We start from the raw sequence: 13,415 nt of genomic DNA, 5'->3' as shown, positions 1-13,415 counted from the left end.
ATCTAAGTCTGATCATATTGTTTTCCTCAAAAATGTCCTGTGGCTTCTTTCCTGTCATCTCATTCATGTACAAGCCAGAGTTTGCCCTACGGGCTGTTGACATTACCCTATGATCTGGCTTCTTATGATCTCCCTGGCCTCTTTGCCTTCTACTGCCTCTGCTCCGCCCCAATTGTCCTTGTTTCTTAAACCCATCAAGCAAGTGCCTACCTTGCCCTTTCTTTGACCTGAACAGTTTGCTTTTCTATAGATCTTTGTTTCCTCCCTTCCTTCAGGTCTCTATTTAAATGTTCCCTCATTAGAGAGGCTTGTTTATTCATCATTCAATGTTCTTTTACTTCACCAAGCATTTAAATGTTTACTGTGCCAAGAACTTTTCTATTACATCTATAAATAAAGCCGATGGAAGATCCCTGCTCTCATGTAGTTTATAATCTAGTGGTGGAGATATAGAAAAAGACAAACATAATAAATAAGTAAATTATATTAAAAGATAATACTTTCTTTGGAAAAAAGATAAAAAGGATAGAAAGGAATCAGTAGTACAGATAGGGGTTGGGTAAAAGAAAAGGACAGCAGGTTGCATTTTAAACATTAAATGAGACAGGGTAAACTTCACAGAGGTGACATTTGAATAAAACTTCAAGGTGAGAGTGTCTAGTGGATACGTAGAAGACTGTTTCAGACAAAGGAAACAGTAAAGGTAGGAACATGCCTGGTATAAAGGGAGCCAAAAGGGCTCAGGCCGCTGGAGGGAGAAAATGAGCAGAGTAGTAGGACATGAAGTCTTGGGAACAGAAGATCAAATTACCCTGGGCTTTGTAGGGTCCTAAGGATCTTGGCAATTTTCTCTAAGTGAAATGGGGAGCCAGTGGAGGGTTTTGAGGAAAGACTTGATTTAGTTTTTAACAGGATAACACTGGCTACTGTGTAGAGGTGGACTTCAGCAGGATTTTGCAGTGATCCAGATGAGAAATGGTGGCCATGGAGGTAGTGAGAAGTGGGTAAATTCTGGATATCTTTCATTTTTAATATTTTTTTAATTTTTTTGAGACTATGTCTCAGTATGTAGCCCAGGCTGGCCTTGAACTTGCAGTCCTCCTTTCTCAGCTGTCCAAGTGTTGCCTCCGTTGTGGGGTCCTCTGGTGGGGAGTTGGGGTCCCTGTAATGACTCTTGACCTTTCTTTGGATCCTTGCCCTCACTCTGGTGAAGAATGTAGAAGTGGGGCTCTTAGCAGAAAATGAGGGAGTCAAGACTGATATGGTGCAAAGTTTATTTAAAGTGTGGCTGGCCCGGGGATTTAGCTCAGTGGTTTCACCACCTGCTGCGCAAGCGCAAGGACCCAAGTTTGATCCCCAGTACCAAAAAAAGAAAAAAAAAAGTGTGGCAAAGGGAGAGGAAGCATAAGAAAAGCTATCTTAACAGCAGAATGGGCTGCAAGATAGGGGATCCCAAGCAGAATGCCCAGTGAGTTTGAGGTGCACCCATACTTACAGGTGTAAACTGGTTCCTAAAAATAACTTTTGCTGATTGGTGTGGTCTAGACCAATCAGGGTCTTACCCTTTGTTTCTGGGGAGGAGACAAGGTCAGTTGGGGATTTTTTTTTTTTTTGGTACCAGGGATCGAACTTAGGACTTTGCATTTGCCAGGCAGGCGCAGCGCCACTGAGCTATATCCCCAGCCCAGTTGGGATTTCTTAAGCATGCAGTAAATGTGAGTGACACTTTCACAAGGAGTACATTTCTCAAGCACGTGGTATGCAGATAAGCATATGACAATTTTACAATCATCACCCTCAGATAAGCATGTGATGACTTTACAGGGCCAGCCATCTAGCTCTTGTCCTGTGTTCCCTGCCTATGCTCCTACACAAGTGCTAGTATTACAGCCATGCACCAGCATACCTTGCTTGAGTGTCCTGATAGGGTCTCAATATGTAGTCCAGGCTGGCCTTGAACTCACTATGTAGCCCAGGCTGGCCTCGAATTTGTGGTGATCCTCCTGCCTCAGCCTCTGGAGTGCTGGGATTATAAGTGTGTACAACCATGCCGGGCCACTTTGGATTTTAAACATTATATTTTTTTTTCTGTGACATAAAGTCACAGAAAAAGTTTGGGAGAGGTATGTAGGTTTGTGAATTTTTTTTTTTGTACCAGGGATCGGACTTGGGTGCTTGTGCTTGCGAGACAGGCGGCATAACCACTGAACTAAATCCCCAGCCCAGGTCTGTGAATTTTAACACACCATTACATTTAGAATGTAGATCTAGATGTTTCTTTTGTCCTTTGAAGGTATAGCTAAAATGATTTGCTGGTGGATTGGTTAAGGGTAGTAGCCTGAGTGGTTAGAAAGTTGAAGCTCCTTGTCAAATGAGATGGTATAAACTCCTGTTAGAGCAGGGATGATTAAGATTCAGTTTTGGGCATAAAGAACATAATATGTTTTCCTAATTTTTCAGATTTGATGGCATAAGGTTGCTTATTTACCTAGCCCTAAAACCAAGTTCTTAGAGGCAACAGTGATATCACATATAGTATTCATCAGATTTTTATATATTTTTTCAAATTACTGTACACGTATAAAGACTTATGTATTTAATCTTTATGGTTCCCTTTCCAGGTTTTTTTTAAAAAACACAAGTAGCAACAAGTCTAAACACTATTTTGCATCTTGTTTTCTCCCCTTAACAATTGCCTTGCATTTTTTTTCTTTTGGTATCAGGGATCAAACTCAGGACCTTGTGCTTGCCAGTCGCTGTGCCACTGAGCTAAATCCTCAGCCCTTAAAGACGTTTTCCTACCTACCTCAGAGCTTCTTCATTATTTTTAACAACTTTATAGAATCACCATGTATGCATATACCATAATTTATTTAACCAATCCTAGGTTAATGGACATTCAAGTAATTTTGAAGTGGTCATTTTTTTTTTTTTTTGGTACTGGGGATTGAACTTGGTACCCTGCACTTGCAAGGCAGGCGCCAGAACCACTGAGCTAAGTTCCCAGCCCTGAAATGGTCATTTTGAATGTCTATAAGAAAAGTGCTAGAAGAAGAGTTACTGGGTCAAAGGTTATGTGAATTAGTAATTTTGATAGATAGTACTATTTTGATTCCCAGCAAAGTTCTTTTGGTTTATACAGCTCTCAGCAATAGCGTGGTAATACCTGTTTCTCCATCTCTTCATCGACATAGTGTATCATCTTTTTGGTCTTTTTGCTTAAGATTTTTTATTCTATGCAGGAATTTTATAGGTTTTTTTTTTTTCTTTTTTTTTTTGTGGTGCTAGGATTTGAACCTACGGCCTTACAGATGCTAGGCAAGTGCCTGTACCATTGAGATGGCTATGTTCCCAGCCCTAAATTTTTATTTAAAATTTATCATTCTCTATTGTCATATTTATAAAAGCTTTCTTACTTAGATTATTTTTTAAGTTTTCAAGGCTTCCTTTTTTAATGACAAGCTATGTTTTAAATTTTTTTTTTTTCCCCAGTACTGGGGATTGAACTCAGGACCTTGCTCTTGTCAGGCAGGCGTGGCACTACTGAGCCTACATCCCGGGGCCTGACAAACTATTTTTTTTATTGTTATTGTTTCATTTTAAAAATGTTTAAATATTTGATTCATCTGGAATTTGCTTTGGTATGCTTTTTTTTTTAATAATAGCAAAGTTTTATTAAAGGTAAGAAAAGAAACAGGCTCTGCAAAGCAAGATTGGGCCAAGTAAAAGTAGGAAAAGAAGTACACCCTACAGCATGAGGGTGGTCCAGCTTGCAAGAGAGAACACAGGGGGCTGATATGTTTCTTGACTTTACTTTATGTATTTATTTATTTATTTATTTAGAGACAGAGTCTCACCATGTAGTTCAGGCTGGCTGTGAACTCACCATGTAGCCTGTTCAGCCTGGCCTTGAACTCACAGTGAGTGCTGGGATTTGTATACCGTGATACCCAGTGGTTTCTTGACTTTAAACATCACTAAAAAATCATAGAGATTTTTATATTGTAGATTCTAATACTTAAGATTTGAAGTTCATTGTTCACAATGGTATAAATGAAAATCTTTATTTCAGGTAGTCTTGCTGATTTCAAGTTTTGTAGACAATTTGTCAGCTCTAATTAGAGCTTTTCTTAACCTTATGTTTTGGCCGAGGGGCCACACTAAAAGATTTGTCAGCTTTGTTGTTGTTTGCTTGTGCTTGTATTCATAACTTTATATTTAAATTGTGGTTTCTTTATAAGAATCTTCTTAGCCACTTGCTATTTTGTGAGGATTTAGTTTTGTTAAACCAGATACTATAATCCATGAATCCATTTAACTAGGTTTATGTGAAGCAAAATATAATACAGAAAGTAGTAAAAGATGGTGCTCCTATATTCTTGAATGTGTTGCTGTCACATTCAAGGAAGAATGTGATATTTCAGTTTTTCCTTGAGGATTTCTTAAAGGTTTTGTAGCAACAAGTGAGGATACCAAAGGGCTGATCCATATATGTGACTGCCTTTAGGTGGGCTATCATGGCGGCCTTGAAGTCCTGAATCGATTCAAAATGTTTGCCTTTTCTGGTCATTTTGACTTTGGGGAAGAGCCAGAAGCTGTACAGTGCCAGATAAGGTGAATAAAATAGAGGACAAACTGTTGTTTTTACAAGTCTGCCTTTCTGTTGGATGGCACTTGGTGGTAGCATTTGTCACAGCTGATAGCCCAGCCAGTTACCAGGGGATGCCCAGGTGCCTGCTGAAGGGACAGCAGGGGATGAAAGAATAATATACAAAGAACAAGGAATAGAGAATAATAAATGATAGTTTATTACTTGCGGGGCCAGAAATTGATCTTTAGCTCTCTCCTGGCTAAAGACTACTTGATCTTAGCTCTGCCATGGGTAAGATCATGGAGACTGGATTAGTCAGTATTTATGATTGTACAACATAGCAAGGGGGCGTGAAGGCAGATGTAGGAAATAGGAGAGCTAATGCACTTAATAAGCCAGGCTATAAAAAGGAGAGTAACTATGTATACTTGTGAAGAACAGGTTACAGATAACAAGACAGTTGTGCTATCTTATAGGTCATAGCTAACAAGCCACCTGCATTATCTTTGCTAATGTTTGAATTTGGAGAATGGTTACACAGAGTCATAATTCCTCAACTGCAGAGTTTTCTTGCTATAGAGACATCACAACCTCATTGATCATTGAGACCTCAGTTGTGACCTTTAGCATAGGGAAGGCTATCTCTGAACACCAGATAGGTCAATTAGCAATTCACACTTAGGTCTTGGAGTGATTCATAATCTTTTTTTTTTTTTTTTGGCACCGGGAATCGAACTCAAGTTCTTGCGCTTGCAAGGCAGGCAGCGGAACCACTGAGCTAAATCCCCAGCCCCCGTGAGTCATAATCTTAATAGCTGAATTCATAAGCCATATCAGTAGTATCTAGAGTCTGCTCAGTGCAGTTTCAAGCTGGTCTCCTGCAAGCATTCACTGTATATTTAATCACACCTTGTAAGAACCTGAGAAAGGACTTCTAGAACTGCTTCAGAACTTGGCAATAATGATGGGATAAGCATACTTGAAACAAGGGAGAGAGTATTTGAGGCAGATTAATGGCAGTGTGTCTTTTACTGTAATACATTTTAAAAATTTAAACATTAACCATGTATTTTGATCACTTGTTGTACTTGATTTCTTGATGATAGGTATTTAGGAACTATAATATGATATAATGTCATAAAGAATGACTATAATAATTTTATCCAGCTAAAGTTTTGAGTACTCAACCTTAATCATACAAAAGTCTCAATAGGGCTGGGGATTTAGCCCAGTGGTTCAGCCTCCTGCCTTGCAAGCATAAGGTCCTGAGTTTGATCCCCAATACCAAAAAAATAACCCCAAAACCAAAAAAACCAAAAAAACAAAAAAGTCTCAATAAAGATGTGTGACCTTGAGTAGTCTAACTTCCATATATCTCTTGGATATATACCCAGCAAAACAAAATGAATCATTGTATGGATTTATTAGCTATAGACTGATTTTAGAATAATTACATACTGTCTTTATATAATTATTATATAGGGCTATGTTCTTGATATATGATATTCAAACGATGTTAGTCACATGTAAGAAGAACGCTTGCCTGGATAATAACATCTAGGCATTTGGAGCAAGTTAAACAGAAGGCTTAGGTGAGGGATGGGCATTTCTGTCTTGTCCTGTTAGAAATTACTATCTAATCTGTCAAGAGATCATTCCTGCCAACCCTGACTCTAGAGTAAGCATATACATTCTATGGATGTTTGAATAGTTAGGAGTCTATGTTGCAGCTTAATTTAGTCATTTTTAGAGTGCTGGAGGCAAGGAAAGGTTGGTTAAAACCACAATCGGTCTTCTTTGGAAGGTGGCAGTCTCTGGTTGGCATTCTATGGCCTATAGGCCAAATCTGCCTATCATCCGTTAGTTTAAGTAAACGCATTGGAACACAACCATACTTATTTGTTTATGTATTGTCAAGGCTACTTTCACATAAAAATGATGGAATAATTATGACAGAGATTGTATTGCCTACAAAATGAAAACTATTTACTGTCTTTTCCTTTATAGAAGTCTGCTGACCCATAGTATAGAGTTAGTGATCTGTAGTAGAGTATCTTCTCCAAAAAGCCTGACTCTCCTTTCCAAGAAAATTGGCTTGAAAGGCCCAGGCATTTATCACGCAAGAAACTAGCAGTCAATAAATTTTTTAATAGTGAAAAGCAAAGTATGTACAGTAGAAAGTTAAAATAATACTTTAGTGTGTAGCATAAAAAGTAACATAAAAAGCCGCCTTCCTACCCACCCCCTCCTTTTTTTTTTTTCCTCTCACAAAGGCAACTAAAACCGTTATGTGTATATATTCCTTGGGATTATCTGATTTACACATTTAAGGGACTTTGCCCTATTTGTCTTTTAATTTTTTAAAATTTTCTTTTTCTTTCTTTACCCCATCCTCCTTTTAAAATCTAGTGCTTTACTTTAAGATTATTTCATATTGTTATATAGCTGCACATATAAATTTTTGCCAGAGACCCCTGCAGTAAGTCTCTAGTCCCCACTTGCCCAGTGTGCGATGCAGGGCTGAGAAAAAAAATACACTAAGAAACAGTACTAAGAGAGAGAAAGCAGGGTGCCGGGATGACCAATGCCAGTTTAACCAACAAAGGTGCTGGCCAGTTCCAGGTGCTGGCCAGTTCCAGGCACTGACTTTTATTGGCAATCAACTGGGATAAAGGCAACATGTGGTTTCTATGGAAATTAATGTAAACAAGGCTCACAAAGGACAAGACAAAGGATTCTCAAATTAGAAACAGAATAGACAAAATATATGATTGCAATTAGAACATTGACCTAGTCTGAAGGTTTTAGTTGTGGGAACAGAATTTGGGTGCAAGTTACTCTGTGCTCGGCAGGTAGGCTTCAGCCAGACTCACTTCTATAAAAAAGCCAATTGTGGGGTTAACTCTTTACAGCCCGCCTTGGGCATAATCAATATTACAGTCCTCTGCAAATTTTTGTTATTATTTTTTTTACAGCAAATTTTTTTTACAGTTTTCATTAGTTTTTTTAATGGGTGCATAGTATTTTGTTTTTTCTTTTTTCTATTTTTGGTCCTGGGAATCGGACTCAGGGCTTCACACTTGTCAGGCAGGTGCTGTGCTGCTCAGCTACATCTTCCCTGGCTGCATAGTATTTCACTGTGAAATTTCCTTCAAGTTTGTGTATACAATTTTTAGAAATCGATTCTTTTTTGGCAGTACTAGGGATTAAACTCAGCACCTTCACACTGAGCTACACCTTCAACCCTATTTATTTATTTATTTTGAGACAGTGTCTCACAAAGTTGCTCTGACTGGGCTTGAACTTGCAGTCTTTCTACCTCAGTCTTCCATAGTGCTGGGATAACAGGTGTGTGCTACAATGACTGGCTTAAAAATAGATTTTTAATTATATAAGTAGTATATAAAAATGTTCTTTATAAAGAAGTAAAACATTACAGATGAATAAGTTCCTTTGGCCACCGTTTCATTATCTGTCCCCTATCCTGCAACTTCACCTGAGTAACTATTATCACTTTCATTCTTCCAGGTCATTTATTTATACTTATATGTACATAATATACCTCCAGAATGGATATAGTAATGTTTTGTGCTTTTTCTTAAATGGTATTTTTTTTTCTGTACTAAGAATTGAACTCAGGGCCTTATGCTTGCCAGGCAGGCACTGTGCCGCTGAGCTACATCCCCAGCAGTATAAATGGTATTGTACTAATGTACGTATATTATTTTCTGTTGTCTTCTCTTTTTTTTTTTTTGGTACCAGGGATTGAACTCAGGTCCTTGCGCTTGCACAGCAGGCTGCGAAACCACTGAGCTAGATTCCCGGGCCTGTTGTCTTTTCTTTACTCAACGGTATATGCCATGATACCTATAGCTCTAAGTCATGTTTATAAATAGTATAGGTCAGTAATAGCAAACCTTTTTATCTTTTTTTTTTTTGGTACCAGGGATCAAACTCAGAACTTCACACTTGCCAGGCTGTGGTAAACCTTTTAGAGTTGAGTGCCCAAACTGTAACCCAAAACCTGCTTATTTATATACCTGTTGAACATTTTAGGTTATTTTCTAGGTTTTTTACTACTATGCATGATGCCAAGGCAGCATCCCTGTGCAGACCTCCTTGGACACATGCACTGTGTAGTAGCACTGCTGGACCATAGGGTATGACATTTAAAAAATCAACAGATACTGTCAAATTGTGCTCCACTATTGCTTTTCCAGATTGTACTCCTTCCAGCCATGTATGAGTACTTGTTTCCATATACTTTCTTTTTTTTTTTCCCCATTTTCTTCAGTATTGTTACTTGTCAAAATTTTGGATTTTGGCCAATTGAATGGCTAAAAGTGGCATGTGATGTTTTAATTATGTCTTTAATAATTAGACTTTGAACTTATTTGAAATATGTATATGTTTACCCCCTCATCTTTTCTGTGAATGCCCTTTCATGGCCTTACTTTGTTCTAAGTTTGCTTATCTTTTTCTTATTGTATTGCAAGAAAGCTTCTGTGTTAAGGAACAGTAACAGTTGCCATTTATTGAGTGTTTTACTGTGTGCCATATGTTAGTTTAAGCACCATATGTATCATTTAATCCTGACAATAATCTGATGAAGTGTAGATACTATTATTACACCCATTTTAAGGATGACGAAAATGAAGCAGAGAGGCAAAATGACCTGCCTAAAGTTAGGCAAATAATTATTTCCGGAATTGGGGCATAAACTCCAGATTGTCTGAATTCAGAGCCTGGATTCCTAACTTTTATGCTGTACAGCATCTGAAGGACAACTAACACCTTTTCCTGTGTGTTGCAATTGATATACTTAATTTTTTTTCTGATATGTGTATTTTTTTAATGCAAATTCTTTGGTCAACCAGGAATTAATTTTTTTTTTTTTTTTTTTTTTTTGCTGTACTGGGAATTGAACTCATGACCTTGCACTTGTGAGCCAGGTATGGCACCACTGAGCTAAATCCCCAGCTCCAGGAATTAAATTTTGGTGTAAGAAGTTTAGGGACCAGTTTTTCTTTTCTTCTTTTTCATCCCTTTCTTTTCCTTCCCCTCTTCTCCTCTCCCCTCCCTTTCCCTTCTCTCTCCTTTAATTTTCTTTTTTTTTCTTTTGGTACCGGGGATTGAACTTGGGTCCTTGCGCTTGCACAGCAGGCAGCGAAACCACTGAGCTAAATCCCCGGCCCTCTTTTTTCTTTTTTGCAGTGCTGGAGGAAACCTGGGGCCTTTTGCATGATAGACAGGTGCTCTGTCACTGAATTGTACCTCCACCCCAGCTTCTTTTCTTTTCAATAAACTTTTTTTTTACGGTACCAGGGATCAAACTCAGGACCTTGCGCTTGCAAGGCAGGCGGCGGGACCACTGAGCTAAATCCCCGGCCCTTTTTAATAAACTTTTAAAAATAGCCTTAAATTTTAGAAAAGTTGAAAAGATAGTACAGTTTCCATTTACCCCTCACTCAGTTTTCCTGTTTGTTATCATCGTACATTACTGCAGTATATTTGTCACAACTAAGAGACCAATGTTGGTACATCACCATTAACTAATCTCCCTATTTTGTTTGAATTTTACTTTTTTCCCTGCTATTTTTCTAGTCCAGAATTTTTCCAGGATACAGATAATGTTCTAGATACCATTATTAGTCATTGTTAGGTACCATGATTAGTCATCATGGCTCCTTAGCCTCCACTGATCTATGATAGTTTCTATTATTTTTCCTTAGCTGATTAGCTGGTTGTCCCAATCTCAATACTATTTATCAGTAATTCATTAAATTTTCTAGTTATTTGAAGTGATAATTTTACTATATACTAAATAATGCTTTTATTTGCACTGTTTACACACTTCTTTTCCTGGACACCATCCCCCTCTTTTGTGCTAAAGATTGAACCCAGGGCCTTTGGACACATACCAAGCATGTATGACCTATACATCCCAGCCCCTTTTGCATTTTTTTAGTCTATTCTGACATCATACTTGATTGTTTTGTTTTAATTACTGAACCTTTATAGTACAGTTTATTTAATATCTGGCAGAATTAGCCTCTTATCCTGTCTTACCCCTAGAATTTTTCTGAATATTCTACTATGATTGCTTTTCCTTGTTACCCCCATTCCTGCCTTTGTCCTGGGGTTTGAACCATTGACTTTTGGACTGAGCTACAGCCCCACATCCCCAGCTCTTTTTATTTTTTATTTTGAGACAGAGTCTTGCTAAGGTGTCTGGTTAGGTTTGAACTTGGAATCTTCCTTCCCCAGCCCCCTAACAGTGCTGGATTACAGGCGTGCACCACCACTCCCAGCTTTATAGTGTATTTTTTTTTTTTGGTACCAGGGATTGAATTTAGGACATTGTGCTTGCGAGGTGGCAGCACCATTGAGCTAAATCCCTGGCCCTATAGTGTATTTTTTAAATGGAATGTTTAGAAAGCTAATGGGACCATATTTTGATGAAATAAAATTTATTCGCTTTTAAAAACAGATGGGTTGGAAGCATATCTGTAGTGTTGATAATGGAGAATGAATGAACCAAGCAGCTGGATGTGATTGTGCACACTGATAATTCTAGAACTCTGGGAGGCTGAGGTAGGAGGATTGTGAGTTCAAGCTTAGCTTGGGGAATTTAACAAACTTAGCAAGACCCTACATAAAAACAGGCTGGGGATGTAGATGAGCCTGAAGGGCCTTGGTTCAACCCCAGGTACTGGGGGGAAAAAACGGAAAAGAAAGAATGAATGAGCCCCAGGACTGGAGACCTTACCTTAGGTTTTTTTTTGCATTGTGTGGTGGTCACTTTCCAAGAGTCTGTAGTCTCATAGCACAGTAACATAGTACTATTTACTACTTGATCTTTTTCTTAATTTTTCTGAGTCTATGGCTCTTATGAGTACTTTCTTTTTCTTTTGGAAAACATTGTTAATTCATAGTATGTCTTTATAATGGCATATTCTACAGACATAAGAACGATCAAGAAACTTCTTTTAAATTCTGATAGTGAAATGATATCTAAGGGAAAAAATGATATTAAGGAAAAAACATATTAAGGAAAAATGATATTAAGGAAATGATATTAAGGGAAAAAACAAGATATAGAATGGCATAAAACATGTACTGTCAGTTTTGTAAAAAAGGGAGGTACATTTATATTATTTACTCACATGGCAGGAGATACTAGATGTTGATAATTGCAGTTCTCTCTGGGAGAAAATTAGAGAGAGAGGGCTAGAAGGGAGGCTTCATTCTATTGCTTTTGTACTTCTTAAATTTTGAATTATGTAATTATGTAAACATAGTTTTGCTTTTGTTTGCCTGGTTACTCTGGCTAGGACTTCATTACCATGTTGAATAGAAGCCATAAATGTAAGCATCGTTTTTGTTTCTGATCTTAGAAGAAAAGCTTTCAATCTTTTAATATTGAGTGTTGTTAGTTGAGGGTTTTTATTATGTAGTTTTCTTCTATTCCTAGTTTGTCCAATGTTTTTATCATGAAAGGGTATTGAATTTTGTCAAATGCTTTTTCTGTCTCAATTTAGATGATTATGTGGGGTTTTTTTCTTTCATTTTGTTAATGTTTGGTGTATTATACTGATTTTAGTATGTTGAATCATCCTTACATCCCAGGAATAAATCTCACTTGGTCATGGTGTATAATGCTTTTAATATGCTATTGAATTTTGCTTGCTATTGTTAATTTTTGAAAAGTAAAACGATAAAGTTTTTAGTGAGTTTTGAACCCACTTGGGACAAGGTGACTTCTGCAGGCCGGTCTGAGTTTCTATCTGCATGTGTATATGAAATAGAGTTCTGAGGGCCGGGGATGTAGCTCAGTGGTGCCACACCTGCCTGGCAAGCTCAAGGGTCCTAAGTTTCATCCCTAGTACTGAAAAAAATAAAATAAAATGAAAAGAAATAGAATTCCATGCGTTTTTTTACAAGTGCTGAAATCTATTCTGCCTAGAGGATTTGCATTAGTCTTTTTGTTGAATTTTCCCCTCTATTTCCTTCCTTTTTTGCCACCCCCACCCCACCAGGGTATAAAACTTTCTTAAGTTGTGTATTCTGCATATCTTTGTGGGCCCTTGCACGTGGTTGCTCAGGGGAAAAAAAATATATTTATTTATTTATTTAGGTTTTTGAGACGGGGTCTTGCTGTAAAGTTCAGGCTGACCTTGAACTCAGTATGTATCCCAGGCTGTTCTTGAACTCACGGCAATCCTCCTGCCTCAGCTCCCTGAGTGCTGGGATTACAGGTGTATGCCACTACACCCAGCAGAAAAAAAATTTGTTAGCGTGCATATCCTCGTTCCATTGTAACAAAGGTAATACTTAACATTCATGTGCTGTTGTCATTTATGAGCTCTGATCTAAGTGAGGCAGTTACTGTTATTGTTCCCCTCCTATAGTTGAGAAATTAAGCTACAGAGAGCTTAAATAAGTTATTCAGGGTCTTATAGCTAATAAGTAGCGCAGCTGGGATTTGAACCCAGCTAGCTAGTCAAGCTCAGAGGAACCATTTTCATAGCCACCATGAAATACTATTTCTCAACTCTGTGGTTGGCAGTTCCATGAGAATCATAGCTACCTGGAGGAGAAGTGACTCCCATCCCAAGCTTCTTTTTATGGCTATAACTTGGGAATGTTCCTAGTCATCTATTTTTTCAGATTTACCAAGGCTACAAGTTAGTTCTCCTAATTCTTTTTTTTTTTTTTTGGTACTGGGGATCAAACTTGGAACCTTGTACTTTTGAGGCAGGTGCCAGAGCCACTGAGCTAAATCCCGGCCCATTTCTCCCAATACTTATTAGGTATTATTGTA

General features: G+C 37.9%; 1 protein-coding gene across 5 annotated transcripts in view; it reads left to right on the top strand.

Moving 5' to 3' along the window:
• Melk (maternal embryonic leucine zipper kinase) overlaps positions 1–13,415 on the top strand; it is a 94,622-nt gene that overhangs the window by 41,855 nt on the left and 39,352 nt on the right. The window lies entirely within an intron of this gene.

This window comes from Heterocephalus glaber, unplaced genomic scaffold (assembly GCF_053883595.1).
Source record: "Heterocephalus glaber isolate CG9 unplaced genomic scaffold, H.glaber_assembly_v1.0 deba00001481, whole genome shotgun sequence".
Lineage (NCBI taxonomy): Eukaryota > Metazoa > Chordata > Mammalia > Rodentia > Bathyergidae > Heterocephalus > Heterocephalus glaber.
The sequence above is the reverse complement of the archived record's forward strand: the minus strand, read 5'-3'. Positions and strand labels throughout refer to the sequence as shown.